This window comes from Nannospalax galili, unplaced genomic scaffold (assembly GCF_000622305.1).
Source record: "Nannospalax galili isolate Female #2095 unplaced genomic scaffold, S.galili_v1.0 scaffold612, whole genome shotgun sequence".
Lineage (NCBI taxonomy): Eukaryota > Metazoa > Chordata > Mammalia > Rodentia > Spalacidae > Nannospalax > Nannospalax galili.
In genome coordinates, this window is record NW_008333388.1 from 3,270,674 (window position 1) to 3,293,399 (window position 22,726).

The 22,726-nt window shown below is 45.5% G+C and overlaps 1 protein-coding gene and 1 non-coding gene across 4 annotated transcripts in view; both read left to right on the forward strand.

Annotated features, from left to right (window-relative positions):
* Scara5 (scavenger receptor class A member 5) overlaps window positions 1-22,726 on the forward strand; it is a 114,533-nt gene that overhangs the window by 34,470 nt on the left and 57,337 nt on the right. The gene's annotated exons all lie outside the window — the stretch shown is intronic.
* LOC115069455 lies at window positions 16,641-16,775 on the forward strand. The gene has a single exon (XR_003848721.1). It is a non-coding gene; the product is annotated as a small nucleolar RNA SNORA70 (small nucleolar RNA).

Here is a 22,726-nt window from a genome sequence, read left to right on the forward strand (position 1 = left end):
GGGGGCAAGCTACCACTTAAGAATATTAAGATTCAGTGCTATTGCAGCTAAAGGGCCTTTGTACATTGCCTGGCTTATACCAGGGGCTCAATAAATACTTTCCTGCAAAGCTTAATTCAGAGGCACCGAGATACTCTGAGAAGTTCCAGTTTAGTTCAAGGCAGCAATCACTGGGTGCCCTTGGCTGTCACACCCTAACCTGCCTTATGTCTTGGGGGAACTCAGAGCTCAGTCCTGGGCCTCCTCTCAACATCTTCAACACTCGGCTCTCTTCCTTATGACCATCATAGTCCTTGCATCCCTCAGATTCTGTCTGTCTCCCCATGACTTTTTCCCTAGATCCCAGACTAAAGCATTCCATTATTACCTTGTGACATCCCCACTGGATGTTTAGTGTGTATTTCAAACTTAACACACAGATAACGCTTGATTTTCTCTCCCAAATCTGTTTCTCCCCTAGTCCTCCTCCATCCCTGAAAATGGCACCACAATCTGTCCAAGTGCGTGAACCCCGACACAGGGAATGTGCCTCAGATGATTTCCCCTCATTCCATGGTTACTCCACCAGCAAACCCACATCCTCATCTCTCACCTGACTCCCCCAGTCTCCACTTAAATTTCCAGAGTCTGAAAAAAGGCATATATATTATATATAATATATATTATTTATATATATGGAGCATAGTTACATTTCAATTTCAGAAAACAATACTTTTCTAATATGTTGGGGAGAGAGGAGGGCAGGGCAGAGAGTGTCTCACTTAACCATCCAGTCTCAAGCTTGCAGGGATATTGGTAGTAATGCTGGTAGTGTTGATGTTGGCATGGTGGTGGTAGTTGTGGTGATGGTGGTGTTGAGAGTAGTGATGCTGTTGATAATGGTATTGTTGTTGGAGGGTTGGTTTGATGATGATGGTGTTGTTTTTGGACATAATGATGTTGGAAATGGTAGAGATGATGTTGGTTTTAACAACTGTTAGAAGGAGGATTGTTTGGTGATGGTAAGGTTGGTGGTGTTTAGTGGTGATGGTGGTATTGATGGATATGGTGATGGTGGTGTTGGTACTGGTGGTGGTGATGGTAGTGCTATTGGAAGTGGTGGTTTAGTGGTAGTGGTGGTGGTAGAGGTGGTATTGGTAATGGTAGTACTGGTAGAATTGGTGGTGGTGGTGATGGTGATGGTGATGGTGATGGAGATGATATTGCTGGTGGTGGTAGCAGTGGTGATATTTGTGATGGTGGTAGTGGTGATAATAGTGGTATTGATGATGGTGTGGGTGGTGGTGGAGGTGGTGGTATTTGTGGTGGTAGTAGTGGTGATGATATTGATGGTACAGGTGGTCTTATTGGGCTACTGTCCAAAATCACTCCATGCTTTCCCTTTCTGAGAAGCCCCTCTGAGAAGTCTGAATCTTCCTTTATTCCAAGTCCCTCTCCAGTGGGCATCCTAGCATGGCAGATGCCTTCTCTACCCTTCTTCATGAGAGCCCCATGTTCCATAGGCCCCCTTTTTTGAGCAATCCAAAGGATGGAGCAGTGGGGTAGAATGGCCCTTCCTGTGTTCCCTGGCTGATGAGGCCTACGTCTACAGGCCTTTCCTCTGGAAACCTCACAACACAGCCAGGCCCTGCTCCAGTCAGAAGACATGAAGACTCTCTCACAATGGTCACTTGTCCCATTTCTTCCTGGCCAGAGCACCCGTCTCAACTCAGCAGTTACCTAGTGAACTGGGCCAGTGTTCTGCTACAGAAATCTCGATGTCTATAGGGATCTTTGGAGCCCCTCGACCTTGCTCCTGGATGAAGGTGGGGTCAGTGAACAAGGTACCTCCTTCCAGGAGGCAAAGGTACAACCACCAAGCATGGGACGCAGGGGCTGCTGCAGAGCCGTGGCCGCACCAAGCCTGTCTGCAGGACACCCTGTGTTTCTCCTTTTTGCTATTGTCTAAAAACAATGAGGCCTGGCTGGTGTTCTCTGTGAAACATTTCCGGTGTACTGTCTGCCAGAGTTTTGGAAAAACTACATCTTTCCAGGAGGGATTGAGGAAAGGCAACACTTATTTACCCATTAACCGTGGCCCTTACTGCTTAGCTATGGCCAGTTGATGTGGAGAAACAGGCAGGTTTCCTGCAGGGAGTCTGTGTTCTTTGGGGGTCTATAAAAGCAATTTATACCCTTAGTCTTTGAAATCATAATCCGTTTGTCTCAAGGAAACAATTACAAAGAGGGTAAATGGGAGGTGTACAAAACTCTTTCAACATTACTCATAACCACTCAAAACTAGAAAAATTTAAATGTTTGTCTGGTCTTTAGGGTTATTTAGCTCAGTTATGGTAACGCAACACAAACGACTACTACACAGCCATTTCAAATAAACATGAGCTGGGAGTGGTGGCATATACCTCTAATCCCAGCACTTGGGGAGCTAAGGAGGGAAGATTCATGAGTTTGAGGCCAGCCTGGACTCAGGAGCAAGACCCTATACCAATGTATACATACACACACACACACCCATACATACACATACCCCCCCACACACATACACACACTCACATATGAGCAACAAAGGAGAGTGTTTAGAAAGTCTCATGTTAAGGGAAAAGAGAGCCCTGGTTATGTGTGTACACTTAGAGGACCATTAAGTAAATATATATACAAGTGATAAAGAGACAGTAACTCAGAAATGAAAACCACAGCGGCAGGGTGGACAAGAGGCTTGCTGGGACACATTTTCCTTTTCAGTTTCCTCTAGCACTGTTGGTGCTGGTAATAAAACTGCCTTTTTAAAATGTCACAGGAATCTCTTTCCAACCCTAAGAACTGGGAGTTTTGACTGCCCTAAGAGGGTGTCCAGGCAGGCCCCCAGGTAGCCAGGAGGGTCTCTTCCTGTCCTTGGCCAGCAGAGTCTCCTGAGTGAAGAGCCAAGGACAGAGCTAGCAGGTTGCCCTGGAGCACACAAGGGAGAGGCTGGGGCTGGGGAGCGTCAGCACCGCTCAGCTCTGTAAATGGGACAGAGGCCAGGGTGGCGGTTCAAGCAGAGGCACTTGCCTGTAGGCTCTGATCTCCAGAAGCCCTGCCTCCTTCCTTGGGGGTCCCAGCTGTCACTCAGATCCAGACACACCTTTTCTGGTCCTCCTGTCTTGGCTCTCAAAGCCTATTTATTACTTTTCTAATAATAAAAAACAAAATAAAACAAAACTTCTATCTTCTTGGGATAGAGTCATGATGGGAATAATCCCTTTCCTCTTCAGCTGTGGATCCATGTGACTTCCTCCACAAGTGGCCACCTTCCTCCCACCAGAGAGGTCCATTTCTGTGGACCCACAGTCTCCTATCTTCTGTCACACTTGGGCCTTGTCAACATGCCATGTTCTCCTTTCTGTGCTACTCTCTAAAGAACCCCACATGAAGACCCTGGGGACTTTCGGTTCATTGGGTCAAACTCAATCTCACTGTCCCCCATCCCTGTCCCCATCTTTCCTCATCTCCATTCATAACACGTCCTTTTCAGAATCTATTTTAGGCATATGACATCCTATTGTAACTAAATCTCTATTGCTGGCAACTAACACCTCCAATTCCACACCTGAGGGCTGGCAGAGACACAGGGCTAATGATGTGGAGTTCTCCATCAGGCAAAGGCCAGGAGGGAGGCAGGGTGGCTCCTGAGCCTGGGCTCTGGAGGAGGGGTCAGCAGAGGGCTCCGGTAATGTGCTAGCCTGTGCCTTTCAGCACAGGGCTCGGGGGACCCCGTGAGAGGCAGCCTTTTCCTAACTCCCAGGAAGCCCCTGTTGCTCTCTACCTGGTTGCCTCCCTCACACCTTACTTACTCCTCTTAGCCCTTGACCCTCGTTATCAGCCTTCCAGCCACGTGGTCTCCCCTGGAGTCAACTGTAGGAAGAGGAAGCCTTTCTCAGTTCTGATTACAGGTCAGGCAACTATACACATTGCACTTTATCCTGCAAAATGATCCACTCTGAGTAAAGCTGCTCCACATTGTGGTGATGAAAAGGGTTCCTGTCCTCGTTCCTTCCTTTGGGGCTTGTGACAAAAGGTCATCTCCTTTTACTGTAGCTTGGCCCAAGCCTGGTATCAGAAGGAATTTAAGGTGTGTCGTTGTTGCATGTTCATGATTATGCAGAAGCCACCTCCACGTGGCCAGTGGTTTCCTTAGGCTAGACCCTTAACGATGGTACTGCTGGGTCAAAATGGATACATATTTTTTACAGCTTTATGGAAAAGTTGTGCCTTTCCTTAATGGCAACATTTTTAATTATTCTGTCTCTGTGAAGATGTGTAAATGGTGTGTTACCATTGGGTCTACAGGAAAGATCATGTCACCCATGAGAAATAGAAAGCTTAGTTGCACCATGGACCATTAGCCAAGGGGCCAAGGCTATGGGCAAACAGCTCTACTATGTGTACAGTTATGAGGCAGCAGCAAAGGCAGCCACCTCTCCAAAGACTCAGTCCCTACAAACCGCTATACTTAGCAGCACCATCCACCTACCAACTCAGGCCAATTCTAGAACTTCCTTCAACAGATCTTTCTATACCTCACCCATCACAGCCCCTGGGGTCTTTTCAGGAGCCAAGTTTACATCCACAGCCCTTTCTACATGCAACCGATTGTGAGGGACCCCAGGTCTGAAACACTGTCAGGATTTCCCCAGCTGGCTCTGGTCTCCACATTCTCATGAAATTCACAGGAAAGTTCCAGGAATGGGATGTGGTCAGGTGGGAGAAGGTCAGGTGCAGGTGAATGAGGAACCTCTGCTAATTTGCACTCCCTGGGCCTCCTCTGAGAAGTCTACCCTGTAGTGACAATGGTTGCTTCCCAACCTGCTCAATTTGTACCACCCTGTGCACTCCCATCTTCCTGTAAATGAGAGCTCCCGCCATCCACAGATGTGCAAAAGGAGGTATAGTACTAAACTGCAGATTACAAAGAAAACACACGAGTTCTCAGGGACAGATTTTTTAAACTTCCTTACATAATCATAGATTATATTTCACATCCAATATGTCACTTAGTCCTTTCAATACAGTGAGCTGTGGTCATCCTAATATACAGATGGGAAGACTGAAGTCCAACAAGGTCCATACTTCTCACAGGAGGATATACACAGCAAGGAGTGGGCTGAGGCGATGGCTCAGTAGGTAAAATACTGCCATACAAGCATGAGGTGTCACTATATGGCCTTCACAGGTATGTGTAACTGCACATCCATGCACACACACATACACACACACACACACACACACACACACACACACACACACTACTACTACTACCAACAACAACAATAAAAAAAAAAATTACACAGGGACTCAGCCAATTTAAGTGATGTAAGTGGTTAGAACAGGGGCTAGGCTTCACATTGCTCCAAATCAGAAGCCTGTCTCTCAAACTCTCATTGCCTGCTCATGATTTCTGCTTGGCCTCCATGAAGGGAATGTGAATCAGCTGAACCCAGAGCCTGGGCCAGGTGGAGCACTGCTTACTTGTGATTGAAACAGGCCTGTACTAACCACTCCCCTAGATTCTTAACAAGTACAGCGGGAAAATGAGGCACGAAGACGTGATTGACACGGGATGATTTTTCCACAAGGAATCTAGAACCAAGCCAATTCTCTGTTCCCCTCATTTGGGCTCAGCTCACTCAGCCTGGGCATGTGGATTTTTATGAGGTCTGTTTTATGGCATATGCTTACACACAGATGTGCAAAGGGAGCCATAGCACCACAGTACAAATTACAAAGCAAAACACACAAGCTCTCAGGGATGGATTTTTAAATTTCCTTGATAAAACGGGTTTATGGAAAAGTTCCCATTCCCTCCTGTTACCCATTGCTTTCCATTTAACTAGACATCTGGGGCTGGAATAACTTTTTCCCCCTCTTGGCCTTGGAATCTGTCCCACAGCTGGATCTGCCTGCTCTCAGCTGGTTGTTTTTCTTGGGAGAGGGACTTGGGAATGTTAGCCACCAAAGCCCACGGGGAATGAGGAACTCCAAGACCCCAGCCACACATAGCCCAAGCACATAGGACCCAGGCTGTGTCCTTCCTCCCAGTAGGCAGAGACTAGCATGGTGTTCTGATCCTGCTCATAGAACAGGCCCAAGCGGGCCCCTCCACCTCTTTATTTGATGAAGAAGAGGGAGGCAGAGAGTAAAGACTCCAGCTCATGGGCTCCCAGCCAGGTCCCCAAACTTCAGTTGTGAAAGCTGAGCTGGGACTTCACAGGGCCCCTCCCAACTGGCCTAGCCATCATGTGGACTTGGGTGGGATGGGCTGAGGCTGAGTAATCGCTTGCCTAGAGCTCTTGCCTGAATCTATCAGACTCTCCTCTATCATCCCTGGGGTTGAATCTTGAGACCCAGACTGCGTCTTAGTCCATCTTCCCACCCTCCACCCCACTCAGCACTCCTCTTAAATTACCCTGTGGAATGGTTTCATTGTGGAAAATACAGTACAGAAAACTTGCCATCTTAATCATTTTAAGTGCACAGATTTCTTTCTTTTTTTTCTTTTTCTTTTTTTTTTTTTTTTTAGGTAGGATATCACTATGTACCCATGACTGGTCTGGAACTTGCTCTGTAGACCAGGCTGGTCTCAAACACACAAAGGTCTGCCTGCCTCTGCCTTGAAAGTGCTGGGATTAGAGGCGTGAGCCACCATGCCTAGCCTTTAAGTGTATTATTTAATGACATTACCTATGTCCACAATGTTGTCTAGCCATCACCACCACCATCTCCAGAACTCTCTTTACCTCCTCAGGGTGAGACTACCCCTCAGGCACTAACCCCACTTCGCTCCCTGTTGGTCCCTGACAATCTACTTTCTGTTTCTTTGAGACATCTGACTATTCCTCACATGAGTGGTATCCGATGGTATTTGTCCTCTATGTGATGGGTTGATTTCACTCAGAGCACTGTTTTCAGGGTTCATCTATGTGTAGCCTGCGTCAGAATTCCTTTCCTTTTGCAGACCACTTGCTGCTTGTCCATTCATCTGTCAATGGACACTTGGTATTGCTTTTACCTTCTGGTTATTATGAATGACAAATACCTGTATGAATGAGGGTGAACTGTGATCTTAAGTCTCTGTCATCAATTTTTTCCCCTTTTTCATGCCTGTGTATGTGTGGTATGCATGTGTGTATATGCACTTTTCCATAGGCACCCACATGTATGGGTACTTGTGCACTTGTGTGGAGGTCCAAGGTTAATGTCTGGAATTTTCCTCGAGAATCATCCTCAATTATTCTTCTGCCTCAGTTGCTGAAGCAGGCTCTCAATCAAACCCAGAGCTCACAGATATGGCTAGTCTTGTTAGCCATTTTGCTCTGGGGATGTTCCTCCAAGGTTGGAATTAGAGGGGGTTGCCATGCCCACCTGGTATATACATGGGTTTCTAGGATCTGAACTCTGGTCCTCAGCTTTAACCACTGAGCCATTTCCCCCAGCCCTCTGCCATCAATTCTTTTGGTTATATAGGAATCAGTGTAATTGCTGGCCTTTGCATTGTTAAAGTAGCTTGTAATTGAAAGTCCAGCAGGATATTCTGCCCTCCCCATGGGAGCGCTGTTTGCTGGAAGAGACAGAGTTTGGAGGGAGACAGAGGAAAATCCAAAGCTATAAGGATGAATTTTAGTCATCGTACAGGATTCCAGCCTGATGAGATCTGACTGGATTCTCCCCTATACCTTAATCAGCAGTTGAACATTCTACTCACTGGGTTGAAGACAGCAAAAGGGGGATTAGGAGATAGTTCAGTGAGTAAAATACTTGCTTTCAAGTTCAAGGACCTGAGTTTAATCCCCAACATCCATGTAAAAGCCTGGAGCAGCAGTGTGCATCTGGAATCACAGGACTAGAGGCAGCGACAGGGGGATCCGTGGGGCTCACTGGCCAGTCAGTCTAGCTGCTCAGTGAGCTCCAGGTTCAGTGAGAGACCCTGCCTCAAAAATAGGAAGGAGAGTGATAAAGGAAGGCACTCAATGTCAACCTTTGGTCTCCACATGCGTGTGCACACACATGCACACAGGCAACCCTGTACACATGCCTGAATATGTACATACATATACACTTGCACACAAAGACAGCCAAAGATAGCTTGCCATATTCTTTCTGACACATATAAAGTGTGAATAATAGCCAATATTGTGTCCAGCCTCATGGTGAGATATAGATAGAGCCCATTAACCATGCCTGGATGGCTTGTCTGTTAAGGTCTGTATTGATTTGCTAGACCTTCCATGACAAAACATCACAGACCAGGGGGCTTCCACAGCAGATATTTATTATCTCACAGTTCTGGAGACTGGAAGTCCAAAATCAAGGCATCAGTAAAGGTATGTTCCTTGCGGTTCCTCTCCCTGGTTTGCAGGGGGCCATCTCCTCCTCATGTCTTCATATATTTGACCCTCCCTCCACGTGGGCACAGGCTCCTGGTGCCTCCTTTTCTTTTTGGATTAGAGTTTCACAGCCTCACTTACCCTTTCTCACTCCTTTCAAGACCTTCTCTCCAAATATGGCTTACATTTTGAAGTGCTGGGGTTTGGGACTTTGGCATAGGAATTTTGTGAAGATATAATTCAGCCCATGATTTACCACCTCCACAGTCAACAGATGATTATAAGCCAGGTGTAATGGTGTACACCTTTAACCCCAGCACTCAGGAGGCAGAAGCAGGAGGATCTCTGTGAGACTGAGGCCAGCCTAGTATACATAGCAAGTTCCAGGGCCAACTGGGGCTACAGGGAAACCCTGTCTCAAAAGAACAGCAAAAGTAGATGACTATGTCACAGTGATTATATTGACCAAACATAATATCATCTGGGTACCTACAAAATTACTCAGAATTTTGTGCTCTAAAGTCAGTTATTTTCAATAATGGAGATTTTCTTTCAGTTCTCTCTCTCTCTCTCTCTCTTCCCCCTCCCTCCTTCTCTCCCTCCCTCCATTCTTTTACTATTATGTGTATATGTTCCCTGTGTTAGAGAAGAGTCTTCAGAGCTGTCATTTTGAGGGTTTCAGCAAAGTCTCCATAGTTGATGTACGGTGGTTAAATTATCTTAAATGCTCATTCATGTCTTCTCCAGATCTTCACAGCCACAAACAAGTGTGCAATGAATTTCTTTGCACTACGCCACCTCTATTCCATTAGATTACTTCTTGGGATATTTCCAGGAGTGAGATCAGTTTACAAGGGATGTCCACATTTCTTATGACTCAAGATACATTTTGCCAAATTGCTGTCCAAAAGAAACTCACACAGTCATCAGCCATGTATAAACATTAGCTTTCACCGTGGTCTCACCAGCATGACATCCCATTGGTCATCACAGTTAAAGAAAATTCCTTTTCTCTTGGAGCTCATAAACTCTTCTGGTCTAATTTAATATTAATTGTATTGTAGCGTGAGGGAACCATATCTTTAAACCTCTTGCCTGCATACTATGAACAGTGAAGTTGATTATTTCTCTAGGATGTCTCACTACCATAGGGTGCTTTGTGGTGACTAAGAGAGGCTTAGTTCTCATGGCTACAATCAACCATAACGTTTTATTTACTTATTGTTGCTTTGCACGTCATATATGCTCAATGATTGTATGTAGTTAAATCCTGATGACATGCTTATCTTTGTGGTTCACAGAGATCTGTACTGAATTGCAGGAGTATAGAACCTGAATCCAGTATGAGCCCAACTCCAAGAGAGCTGGCTCAGACCCAGTCACCGAGAACGGACAACCATGAAGTAGGGTACTGCAGAAATGGGGAAGGTGTGGCTGAAAAATGGCTATTTTATTTGTAATTTTAACTGACAAATAATAATTTGACATATTTATGAGGTATAGTGTGAAATTTCAACACATGGGCTTCATTTGTCTCTTTGGTTTGGCCTCTTTGAGACCGGTCTCATGTGGTAGCCCAGGCTGACCTGGAACTTACTAGGTAGCCCAGGTTGCCTTCAAACTTGAGGCAAACCTGCGCTAGCTTCTCAAGGGCTGTAACGACCGGTATGAACCACCTTGCCCAGCTTCAACTCATGTTTGACAACATTTTATTTCATTTTACTTTATGTGTATGAGTGTTTTGCTTGCATTCATATATATGTACTACATGCAGGCCTGGGGCCCTCAGAGGCCAGCATAGGGGGTAGGATTCCCTGGAACTGGAGTTATAGGTAGTTGTGAGCTGCCATGTGAGTGCTGGGAACTGTTCTCTGCAAGAGCAGCAAGTGCTCTTAACTACTGAGACATCTCTCAAGCCCCCAAGAACAATTTTTAAAGCAAGATTTAAGGTTTGACGTCACTGCTGTACTCAGTGTGAATAAAAGTCACAGAGATCCTACCTAAAGTGATTACCACCAAAGTTATATTAATAGAGATGTAATACGTAGAACAAGGGAGGTGATGGACCTGTTCAGCCCCATGAAGAATACACAAGCCTCATTTCTGATTATCTTTGTTTTAAACCTACAGAGAGATAAGAAACCATAACAGCATCCACACGCCCTTCATTTGGGCTCATCAACGGTGACTGCTTTGCTGCATTTTTGTTTTTTCTTGTTCTTTTCCCTTTTTCTCCTTATTCTCTAACCCAGTTTATGCTTCACATACATTTTTTGCATATGCTTCTTTGTTAACTTTTATTATTTTTATTTTATGTGTATGAGTGCATTGCCTGCATGTATGTCTGTGCACCTATGTCGTGCAGTGCCCATGAAGGTCAGAAGAGGGTATCAGATTCCCTGGAACTGGAGTCATAGACAGTTGTTAGCCACCATGTGGGTGCTGGGAATCGAACCCAAGTCTTCTGCAAGAGCAGCCAGTGCTCTTAACCACTGAGCAATCTCTCCAGCCCCTCAATCTCTGTTTCAAAGGTGGCTATCAAAAGCTCATTTTTTTTAACCTTTCTGGTGTTATTTTCCTCTTGGGGCAGATGCAGGCAGTGGTATACTGAAGTAGGCCTTGATTCTGCATCTTTCCCCCATTTTATATGCCACGCTGATAGCTTAGCATTAGCCATTGGTGGAATATTTACACCTCAGAAACTGGTAAGTGCTACCTACCCTAGCCACCTCTCTTGGAAAATTAGTTGTTCAACATTTATCATCACCCTGCTGATTGCAGACAGACACATTCAAGGGAGAATGATTCTGCCAAAAAAGGGAGGGACTTTAACCTTAAGGAATGGGGATCTATCTTCAAATATTTAAAGAACCACTTTGTGGAGAGCTATTTTATAGGAGGTGACCTGTGGGCACACCACATTTTCCTTCTCACTTGAAGCTTTAGCCTTGTGGACATCGTTGAAGGAATCCCCTCACTGTCCACCTCCTACTGCTGCCTTCATGGGGCAGAACATGGAGGGTGCCAGTCACCCAGAGAAGGGAGAAGGGACTTGTCTTACTCTGATTTTCATGGAAATGTGTGAATGCAAACACTGCGAGACAGTGAACAGCAGTAGAGTTCATGCTAAGTGGCTTTCATATTCTTGACAAAGTGGATAGAGCCATATCTAAGAAAGCACGGTGGCTTGTGCCTTAAGGAATGTGAAGAAGGTTGTGGGTGGCAGCTAAGGAGAGTTGCTCCTGCTCACTTGCCCACTCAAGACAGTCCAACTCCAGTTGTGTTCAAACAGCACAGGAAATGACCACATCAGCACAACTCTTCAGCAGTACTATGTGACCCAAGACTTAAAGCAGAGAGAGGAAGTGGGGGCAGGCAGCCAGGGAGCATCTTTCATAGGTCTAGACATCTTGACTCATGCAGAAGGCAAGGGCTTCCAAGCACAGCTCCAATCCTAGGCATGTCAGTGATTACCAAAGTAGAACCAACGTGGAAGGCCAAGGTGCCAGCATTTTACCTGCCCACTGAGGACAAGGGCAGTTTTAGGGATGGTGAGAGTGATGGTTGCTTTAACAGAGGTGACTAGAAGAAGACAGCATTCTGGGTCTCTTTGGAAGGCACCAAGTGATTACCAAGCCCTAGGGGAGCTTTCCTTGTGGCCGCCAAGCTGAACAGAATGAAGAACTGTGTGTCCAGGTTGAAGAAAGCCACAGATATGGGATGCAGGTGTGGGGAGGCACATCCTGACATGGAGCCACAAGACTTCATCTCGGGGCCTGGCTGCCATGGGCCAGTAGTGGGAATCCACACCTTCTCATCAGCCTCAGTACAAATGGACGAGGATAGGATGCTGGCCAAGGGTATGGAGTAGGCAGCGTTCAGGATAGTGCTTTGCTTTGTGTTGAAATACTAATTATCACCAACAAATATGATAATCAGTGAAGGAAGGTGAGCCCTCAGATGCAGAGGGTGTCATCAAAAGGATGCTACTGGCAATCAGCATTAGCTTGGATTTGAGTGTGGCTTTGTAATAGATGCAAAGTCTTTTCCCCACATAGCTGATTTCTTCAAATGGAATAAAATCTACATAAAACATAAAATATAGTGCCTGGCTCATAGTAGGCGCTTAACTAAAGTTCATTCTTTTCTTGAGCCCTCACACACCTTCTGGGGTTAGATGTTATTAATTCCATTTTTAGATGAAAAGTGAATTACTCAGACAATTCCTTAGCTGAAGACTATGAAGAAGGTTAGTAACGGTCAGGATTAGATCCCAGTTAGCTGTTCCTTCCTTTCCAACTTAACTGTGTCTAAGGACCTACCCAACTCTGAGTACGACATTCCAAATCTATTTCCTCTATTTAACTTTTTGCATTTCACACAAAGTTGCCAGGTTTTAACAACTGTAAACATGATATACATGCAGTGATCTTTTTATTACAACATGTTAAATGCTGTCATCAAAATTGTTTCTTTTGGTACCAAAGGCTGAATCTGAATCCATCTAATACCACACTGTGACTGATGACTGTCCCTGGCACAATTTCATGCACGTGTTTTGCAACAGTAAATATTTTTACAACACTGAAGATATCCTACTAACCTTATAATGCCAAATACTCTGGGATGAATCAGTCCTTTTAACAGTTCTTTGTGTTAATATTTTTAATTGGAAAAACTCTGCCTATTGGAATAGAAATGCTTTTTGCATTTTCTCAGTGGCGTTTCAGATGGATGGATGCATGCACGTGTGCATGAGTGAACAGGTGGTGGATGAATGGATGAGTAGATGGACAGATTTATGGATAGATGGAGAGATATATGATGGATTGATGGGTAGGTAGATGAGTGGATGGATATGTGATGGATGGTAGATGGATGGATGAATGGAAGGATGGAGGAGTAGACAGATTGATGGATGTATGGATAAATAGGTGATGATGGATAGATGATTAAGTAGATGGGTTGATGGATAGGTGATGGGTGAATGGATGGGTAGATGGCTAGGTGGTGGAAGAATACATAAATAGATAGATGATGAATGGATGGGCAGGTGGGTGGGTAGGTATGGGTAGGTGATAGATGGATGGGTAGATGGGTAGATGGATAGAGGATGGATGGATGGGTGGGTGGATGGATGAATAGATGGATAGAGGGGTGAGTGGATAGATTAATAGGTAGATGGATAGAAGGATAGATGAATAGATAATGGATGGATGGGCACCTAATTCTGGATTCCTTGACAGCAATGTGGTATGAGATATAAACTATGTGTGAAAAAATATGTCCACAAGCCCTGATTCTGTCACCAGTGAGCTCGGTGACCTGGACCTGTCATATAAATCTCAATTTATTCATTTGAAATTGAATAGTAAGTTATTATTAAGAGATAATTATTATCTCAGCTCAAAGTGTCCATGATTTTATTGTCTTGTGAGTCCACTTTTTGGAGACAAGTGATGTGAGAAATTTGAAGCCCTAAACCTCAAGTTCCAAGAGAGAAAGCCTGGCCCAGATTCCTTACATGCTTATTAGTGAGAATAATTTTCAGGCTCCTTAAAATACTTTATGACAGGCTCAACAAGTGAAGAAAGATTGATCTGAGAAAATCAGCCAATGTTGCTCCAACCCAAAGCAGCATGCGCTCTGGGGGAAGCGATGTTGAGCTGTTTGAAAACAAGCAGTTATGGAACAAATTGTCCAGAAAGATAGAAATGGGGGAGCACGCTGGCTGCCCTTGCTGATTTCAGATTCCAGCATTATGGGACTGAGGCCAGGAAGCAGACTAGAGAAACACAGGAGGGGACTGGCTCAGCTTCAGTGGGTTCCTGTTAGAGAGAGAGAGAGAGATGGGTGGAACATGGAGGTGGAACAGGACGAGGCAGACAATCTACTTAAATTCTGCATTTGCTGTTCATGAGTAGAATTATTCTGAACAAGCCACTAGATCTTGCTAAGCTTCATATGTGAATCTGGATGTGGGAGCAAGGATCTGAGAGGCACTGGGCACCAAGTAGATGCTTGTGAGTGTTTTCTTCCTCTCGTCTTCCATCCAGCTAAGTAGACAGACTCTAGGTTCATCATGCCATATTTTTTACCTTTTACTTTTTAATTTAATTTTATTATTTTTATTTTATGTGTATGAGTTGTATTGCCTGCATGTATGTGAGTGCACCTGGGTCATGCAATGCCGCAGAGGTCAGAAGAGGTCTTCGGATTCCCCTGGAACTGGAGTTAAGGACAGTTCGTAGCCGCCATGTGGGTGCTGGGTATCGAACCTGGGTCCTCTGCAAGAGCAGTCAGTGCTCTTAACTGCTGAATCATCTCTCTAGCCCACCTTTCATTTTTTTTTAATATTATTTTTATTTTATGTGTTTGAGTGTTTTGCCTGCTTGTATGTAAGTGTACCACATGTGTGCATTGCCCACAGAGGCCAGAAGAGGGTGTCAGATCCCTTGGCACTAGAATTACAGAGAGTTGTTAGCCACCACGTGGGTGCTGGGAATCAAACAGCAAGTGTTCTTAACTGCTGAGCCATCTCTCCAGCCCCTCATTATACCATCTTTATCAAACTATGTTGCCTAGATGGAGAGGGTTTTTCTATCTAGCGTTTGTTTCTTTATTTTTAAAATAGGGAAGAGCATCCAAATGGTTATGAAGGTGTTGTTGGGGCCAGATGCTGCCATTTTCAGATCTGGTTCCTGCTAAGACCAGTAGTGCAGTTATGGGCTAAAAGGACAGGGACAAGCAGGTTGGGAAGATGGCTTAGTAATGCCATGAAAGCAAGAGGACTTGAGTTTGGATCCCCACTCATATATAAAACTGGGCATGGCAACATGGGCCTGTGACCCCAATGCTGGGGGAGGGGGTAGAGACAGGACGATCCCTGTAACTAACAAAATCAGTGAGCTCCGGTTCAGTGAGAGATCCTATCTTAAAACAAGGTAGAGAGCAATGGAAGAAGACACTCAATGTCAACCTCTGGCCTTCACATTGTGTGTCAACTTGACACACCTGGGTTGAGGGAGCCTCAATTGGGGAACTGCCTCCATTGAACTGGCCTGTGGCCATGTCTGTGGGGCATCTTCTTGATTGTTGAGTGATGTGGGAGGGCCCAGCCCACTGTGGGTGGTGCCACCCCTGGGCAGGTGGGCCTATGTTGCATAAGAAAGCAGGCTAAGCAGGGGCCAGGGGAGCAAGCCAGTAAGCAATGTTCCTCCATGGCCTGTGCTCCAGCTCCTGCCTCCAGGTTCCTGCCCTGAATTTCTGTCTTGGGCTCCCTGATGAACTGTGACCCTCAAGATGTAAGCCAAATAAACCCTTTCCTCCTCAAGTTGGTATTGCTCAGAGTATTTTGTTACAGAATGGAGAGACAAACTAGGACAGATGCATCTGTGTATACATATATGAATGTGTACACACACGTGTACACATATACACATAGATGATAATAATAAAAGGACAGGGATAAGGGGCTCCATTTGGAGACGTGGTAAGAGAGAATATACTCCCTGGCTTGGGAGTTACAGGCATGGTGCTGTACCAAGAGGCAGGCTGTCCCTACCGTGGGAATCAAGACCCCTGCTCTGACACAGCCACCTGCACTAAGGGTCTCTTTAGAGCCCACATGGTTCATCTCACCAGCATCTGACCATAGCCCCAGTTTTTTATGGGATAGGAAGACAGGACAAGAGGCAATGGAGCACAAAAAGTCTGTTCTTCACATTCAATTTCTTCTCAATGATTATAATATCTTGCCAATAGATCCTAAACCCTAATTTTACACATCATCTATCTATAGCATCTGATGGCTGCTATAAAAATTGGGGTTGGAAAGATGGCTCAGTGGTTAAAAGCTTGTACTGCTTTTGTAGAGGACCCAAGTTCTGTTCCCAGCACCCACATTAGGTGGCTCAGAACTGTCAGCTCTAGGGGATCTGACACCCTCTTCTGGCCTCCAGGTACTTTCACGCATGTGCACATACCCATACACAGACATACATACACAATTGGATATAAATCTTTTTAAAAACTGTTTTATTTTTTATTTTGTGTGGATGGGTGTATTGCTTGCATGTATGTAAGTGCACCTCTGTTGTACAGTGCCTGTGGAGGTCAGAAGAGAGCATTGGATTCCCTTGGAACTGGAGTTACAGACAGTTGTTAGCTGCCATGTGGATGGTGGGAATCGAATCTGGGTCCTCTGCAAAAGCAGACAGTGCTCTTAATGGCTGAGTCACCTCTCCATCCCCCAAATAAATATTTTAAAAATGAAAGAAACTGCATCCAGTTAAGCTGATCAGGTTCCTGTCCTTATGGGGACCTGGTGTGCAATGGCTGCAAACAGCAACCTCCTTAGTAGGGCATGCAGCATGTTGCATGTATGGGTTGCCCTAAGAGACCTTGGAGATAGTTTCTGGTAAAATTTTTTTTAAAAATTGAAAAATAAAAAAGTAAAAAACTGGGTGTGTATGAGATTCCATATATGTTAAAGTGTCCAGCACAGTGCCTAGCAATCAGTTTAAGGGATGAATTCAGAACCCAATTATTTCATCTCTGCAGTATTAAAATGATGTCATGATTTTTTTCTTTATATGGGTTAAGCCACGTAATGTGTACATGATCAGTTTGCTAGCTCAGTGATGAAATAAACTTCCAGAAGGGAGCAGCTGTTTTATGATGAGTGGGTGCTACATTTATGGAAAAGGGCTGGGTTGTCAATGAACCCCAGCTTTTTAGGGTTTATTTCTATCCTTAACTTCCCAAATAGAATGAAAGCCTCCGGAGGAAAGAACAGTGCTGGGCTCTGCAAGAGCAATCCTCTGTCACATCTTTCTCCATATGTTACGTCACCACAGGTGGGGCCTTTATTTTATCACAAGTCAACTGGGATTAAATACAAAGAGAAGCACCTGGAAAAGTTGGGCGCAGCAACCAACAGGCAAAGCAAGTCACTTTTCTCTAAACTGGGACTCTGCTTTCCATATTTGTTTGGCAACAGACACCAAATTTGTCTGGAGAGGTTTTTATTCCTGTATAGTAGTCCGTCAGCAGGTCACTGAGGCGGACTTTCTAGAAACAACTGCAAGAAAGCATTAGCAACCCATAATTGAATCTTAAAAATTGTGGTATAATCTCACGCCATTACATTAACCCTCTTAAACACACTTAAATGTACAGGTGAGTAGTGTTAAGTATATTCACACTGTGGTGCTCACTAGGAGATTTTAAGTTTCTAAACTGAATCACTGGATCCCACAGGTGCATGTTCAAGGGGGCAAGTGATTGGAAGGTGCATTTGTCCTGGGAGAACCAAGCCACCTGGCCCTCAGGACTCAGACTAGCTATTCTAGATCCTTCTGGGCCACCTGGGCCCTCCTGACTAATGGCATGAGCGTGGAAATTGGCACCCACCTTTCCTGTGTACCCCAACTTTTTCTAGTTAATCTTCGTAACTTAGTAAGGGCCCTCACATGGCCATTCTTTGAGAGGTTGAATTTTGTCCTCTTAAAAAAAAAATCATATAGTAAAGTCCTAACTCCTAGTTACCTGAAAATGTTATATACTCAGTGATAGGGTCTTTAAAGAAATAGGTTAAAATGAAGCTGTTGAGGGGCTGGAGAGCTGGCTCAGCAGTTAAGAGCACTGACTGCTCTTGCAGAGGGTTTGAATCCCAGCACCCACATGGCAGCTAACAACCATCTTTAACTCCAGTTCCAGGGGCTCCAACACCATCTTCTGACCTCCTCGGGCATTGCACAACACAGGTGCACTTACATACATGCAGGCAATACACTCATACACATAAAATAAAAATAAAAAAAATTTTTAAATGAGGCTGTTGAGGTATATCCTAATTTCATTTCTGTTGCAGTGATAAAATGTCCTGACAAAAAGCAAGTTAGGGTTTATTTGGTGTACAGTTCCAGGTTACAGCTATTATTGAGGGGAAGTCAAGGCAGAAAGCCACGTAGCTAGTCACATGGCATCCACAGTCAACAGCAGAGAGAGAGAGAGAGAGAGAGAGAGAAAGAGAGAGAGAGAGAGAGAGAGAGAGAGAGAGAGAGAGAGAGAGATGTACGCAGGCTGCTTGCTGCCTTGTTTGCTTGCTCTCAGCTAACTTCCTTTCATACTGTCCAGGAACCCCTGCCTAGGGGATGGGGCTGCCCAGAATGGGCAGGGCCCTTCTACATCAATTAACAATCAAGACAGTCCCCCACAGACATGGCCACAGGCCAATCTGATCTAAATAATTCCTCATTAAGATACTCCTCCCAGGTGATTCTAGATTGCATCAAGTTGACAGAACCAGCCAGCACAGCGTGGACCCTTAGCCCAGTGTCACTGTTCTTATAAGAAGAGAAAGTTGAGCACTCAAAGAGATACTAGGGGCATGAGGCTGGTGGAGTGTCTGAGGGATAGATGGGAATTTGATCAATAGGAACTGACTGATGAGCCTAGCAATCATTTCAGATTGGTAGCAAATGCAAAATGCCTCATACACCCCTTCTGTCTAGGGCACCGACCTTCAGCTGAGACCTCATGCCTGCTGAGGCTCTTTGCATATTGATTTTATCTTCTACAGTACTATTCTTACAGCTTTGAAACCTCTGTTCATCAACAACCCAACCCTATAGAGCCTGAGGGTTGTATGAGGCATGTTGGCATTCAACAGGACTAAAGTCCATTTCTTCTTCAACCCCCAAGTCCAAGATTCCTGTCCATTTCATTTCCACATCATTCTTTGTGTTTGTCCCCATCTCCATCCTAACAGACATAGTTGTGTGTGTTAATCAGCTTTCCAGTGCTGTGACAATATACATGAGATAATCAACTTATAAAGAAGAAGGTGCCATTTTGGTCTCTAGGGTTTCAGTCCATGATGGTTCACATTGGGCCTGTGGCAAGTTGGAGCATCATGGTGGGAGGCTTATAGCGAGCAAAGCTGCTCACTTTATTGTGTCTAGGAAGCAGGACAAAGCAAGGTTCAAGGTCCCAATGCCACCCACAAGGCCACACCCCCGGTGACCTAACTTCTACTAGACTCTACTTCACCTCCCAGTTAACACCACAGGTTAGGGATAGATGGATGTATTAGTTACTTTTCTGTTGCTGTGATAAAAACACTGACCAAAGCAACTTATAGAAGGAAGAGTTTATTTAGCTTACAGTTCCACAGGGGCAAGAGTCAGTCCATCATGGCAGGGAGGCATGGCAATAGAGGTGGCTGGAGGAGGAGCAGAAGCTAAGCTCTCACATCATCACACAGGCACAGGAAGCAAGAGAGCAAGGCTTAAGAGCTCTCTAAACTCACCCCCTGTGACGTGCTTCTTCCAGGATAGCCACACCTTCTAAGACCTCCTAAACAGTGCCACCAACTGGGAACGAAATGTCTAAATACTTGAAGCCTATGAGGGACATTCTCATCAAACCATCACAATGACTTTTGGGGGGACAGTTCCAAACAACAGAACTGTGCTCATCAGGACCATGTTCTCTTCAGCCTTCAATGGTTCTTAATTCTTTCCAGTATATTCTCCACACTGCTGACAGGGACATCTTAGGAAAACACAGAATAACCCACCACCTGCATAGACCACTGAGAATGTCCACTCATCACACCTGTAGCGTTCAGTCTCTTTACCCTGTCTTCACATTGGGCTTTGCCTTTTCAAAATGCAGCTCTGGGTGGGTTCTGTCTGTCCTTTTTTTTTTTTTTGGTCTTTTTGAGACAGGGTCTCCCTGTAGCCCCAGCTGTCCTGGAACTCACTATGTAGACCAGGCTGGCCTTGAACTCACAGAGGTCTCCTGCCTCTGCCTCCTGAGTGCTGGGATTAAAGGTGTGCGCCACCACACCCGGCCCGGTTATTTTTTAAAAAACATTTTATTTAGTATTTTAAATTTATGTGTATGAGTATATTGCCTGCATGTATGTAAGCACACCCATGTCATGCAATGTCCATGGAGGTCAGAAGAGGGTGTCAGATCCCCTGGAACTGGAGTTAAGGACAGGTGTTAGCCACCTTGTGGGTGCTGGAAACTGAACCCAGGTCCTCTGCAAGAGCAGCCAGTGCTCTTGACCACTGAGCCATCTCTCCAGCCCCAATAGACTTTTTCTTTAGACGAAGTTTTCTCCCTCAAAACCACACTGATAGGAGGGTTTGCATTTTAGGCTCTGTTCACCACCAGCCAGACCCATACAGTGAGTTGCTGCCTCACACGCGTGGATCAGATGACTTACATAGCATGTGTGAAAACACAGCATAAATTTAAACATATCCGTGGTCCCTCGGGACAGTGGGGAGTCAGGAAGTGAAGAGGCCAAGAGCAAAATGAAGATGGGGTGTAAGCTGGCCTGTTGGTGCAGCAAGGGGAAGGGACACTTCTTGTCCTGGCCTGGGATTTCTGTGGAGCCAAAGCACAAGGGGCTTATGTTTCTGGCAGGGCCTTGGTGGCTAATTATGATCTGTGATCCTCTGAAGCAGGGGTGGGAGATGGGGATGGCACGGCCAGGAAGCTGGGGAGCTGAGGTAAGGACATGGTCTGAGTTGGGTCCCCCTACCCCCCACCCCCGTCCCTCTTCTCCTCAAGCTTTCTGTTCCAGGAATCATTATCCATAGCTTCCTGCCTCCACCTGTCAGAGTCTCCCAGAGGTCAAGGTCATGCATGTATGGTCCTCAAGTCATTCCCATGTTTCTGAGAAGCCAGATGTGCTGTGTGCAGAAAGCTAGAGATCAGAAGGAAAGCTGGGGTGAAGTCACATACCAGGACTTAGGAGCTGCAGCCTCAGCTGGAGTAAAAGGCTGGCTGAGAGCAGGAGGCACAGCCCGAGACCTGACAACAGAGGGACTCCGGTCCAGGCCCATCTTTCTCCAGGAAGAGATGATGACACATGCATTTCATGACACTCTGCATTTTCAATTCATTCATCCACATATTTGTGTAAACACATATGTGTTTACTGATCACCTATGGAATTCAAGACTCTGTGTGAAGCACTGTGTTGGTTTAAGCAGGCTTGTCTTATACTTGGACATTTACAGAGAATCAGTTGCTGATTCTTTACTATCAGATACGTGTGCTCTGTGGAAACCCTGGGTTTCTTGGGACTGTTGGCTGTGATTTCAGACACTCAAGCCTCCAAAAATGGGAACCCAGGGATAATCTCATCAGGAGGCTTTTGGTTTATAACTCATCTTGGATCCCATTTTCACAGCTATCAGTAGAAAGATATCAGAGACTCTGTGTGCTTGGATCACGAGACAGTGACCTTTCTGCCAGGACACAAAATATCCAGCCTGGCCTCTGGGGATGGTAACAAACACACTGGTGGGATTGTCCTCCTCTGAAGTTCTGACAGGCCATCCTAATGTGGGCAGCTGTGGCTGGTGTTGGATGCTATTCAACCTGTAGTCTATACATCCTCCAGTTCATAGCTTGCCCTCATCCGTGTGCCAGGTATGGGCTCTGTTTGTAGACCGTTGGTATCTGGAACATAGCCAAACCACCAGCCCTGTGGAGAAAGCATCCTCATCCTTTAATCATTTGGTGGACAGGGACCTGGTTACTTTGGCTGCTCACTCACAGAGTCCCACCAGTCTCTGAATGGACAAAGGCCACCACAGGCAGGCAGACAGGGTACCATAGCCACAGAGGGGTCCCAGTAAGATGGGCTTCTAGATGCCACTGTGTCAAATAGCACAGGCCAATTTGTGCAAAGACAGACCCTGTCTGATTACTCTGTCAAAGGGACCTGCTGCTGCTCTGGGTTACGGTTGGAAGCTCCTATTTCCATGCAGGGGCCAATGAAGCCACAGTGGTAAAGGAGCATCCAGTGTCTAGCCTGTAAATACTTAGCCTATAAATATGTGCTGAGCTGGAAATGAGGCGTGTGGTACTTAAAGCAACAACAACAATAATAATGGGCCTACTGAAAACTTACAGGCCTGCTGCTTTCCTCCCAGGACCATAATGATTACAGGCACCAAATATGCCCTTGCTGTCGTGTTCGGCTCTCTTTTCTGCTGAGACTTCCAGTCTAGCCTCTCGGTAAACCCCTTGCCGACCATTACTAACTCCGTCACACTAAGGTTGCAGCCTTGGGACGCTATGCCTTCCACTTAAATGAAAACAGTCTCCTGGCCAGGATTGCTCCTAATGCAAAGGCAAAATTCCAAGCCTTTGATTCTTGTATTAGTTTCCTAGGATACTGCTGGGGATCCATCTGTATGTGTTCCAGTGTGATACCATCAGCTAAAGGGTGCTGCTAGGTCAAAGGTGACTTTCCAAGGGGTAGACATGTGGAGCAGAGCATCATGGAAGGATGAACGCCTTCATTCTGAGCAGGAGACTTCTGGTGAGATGGC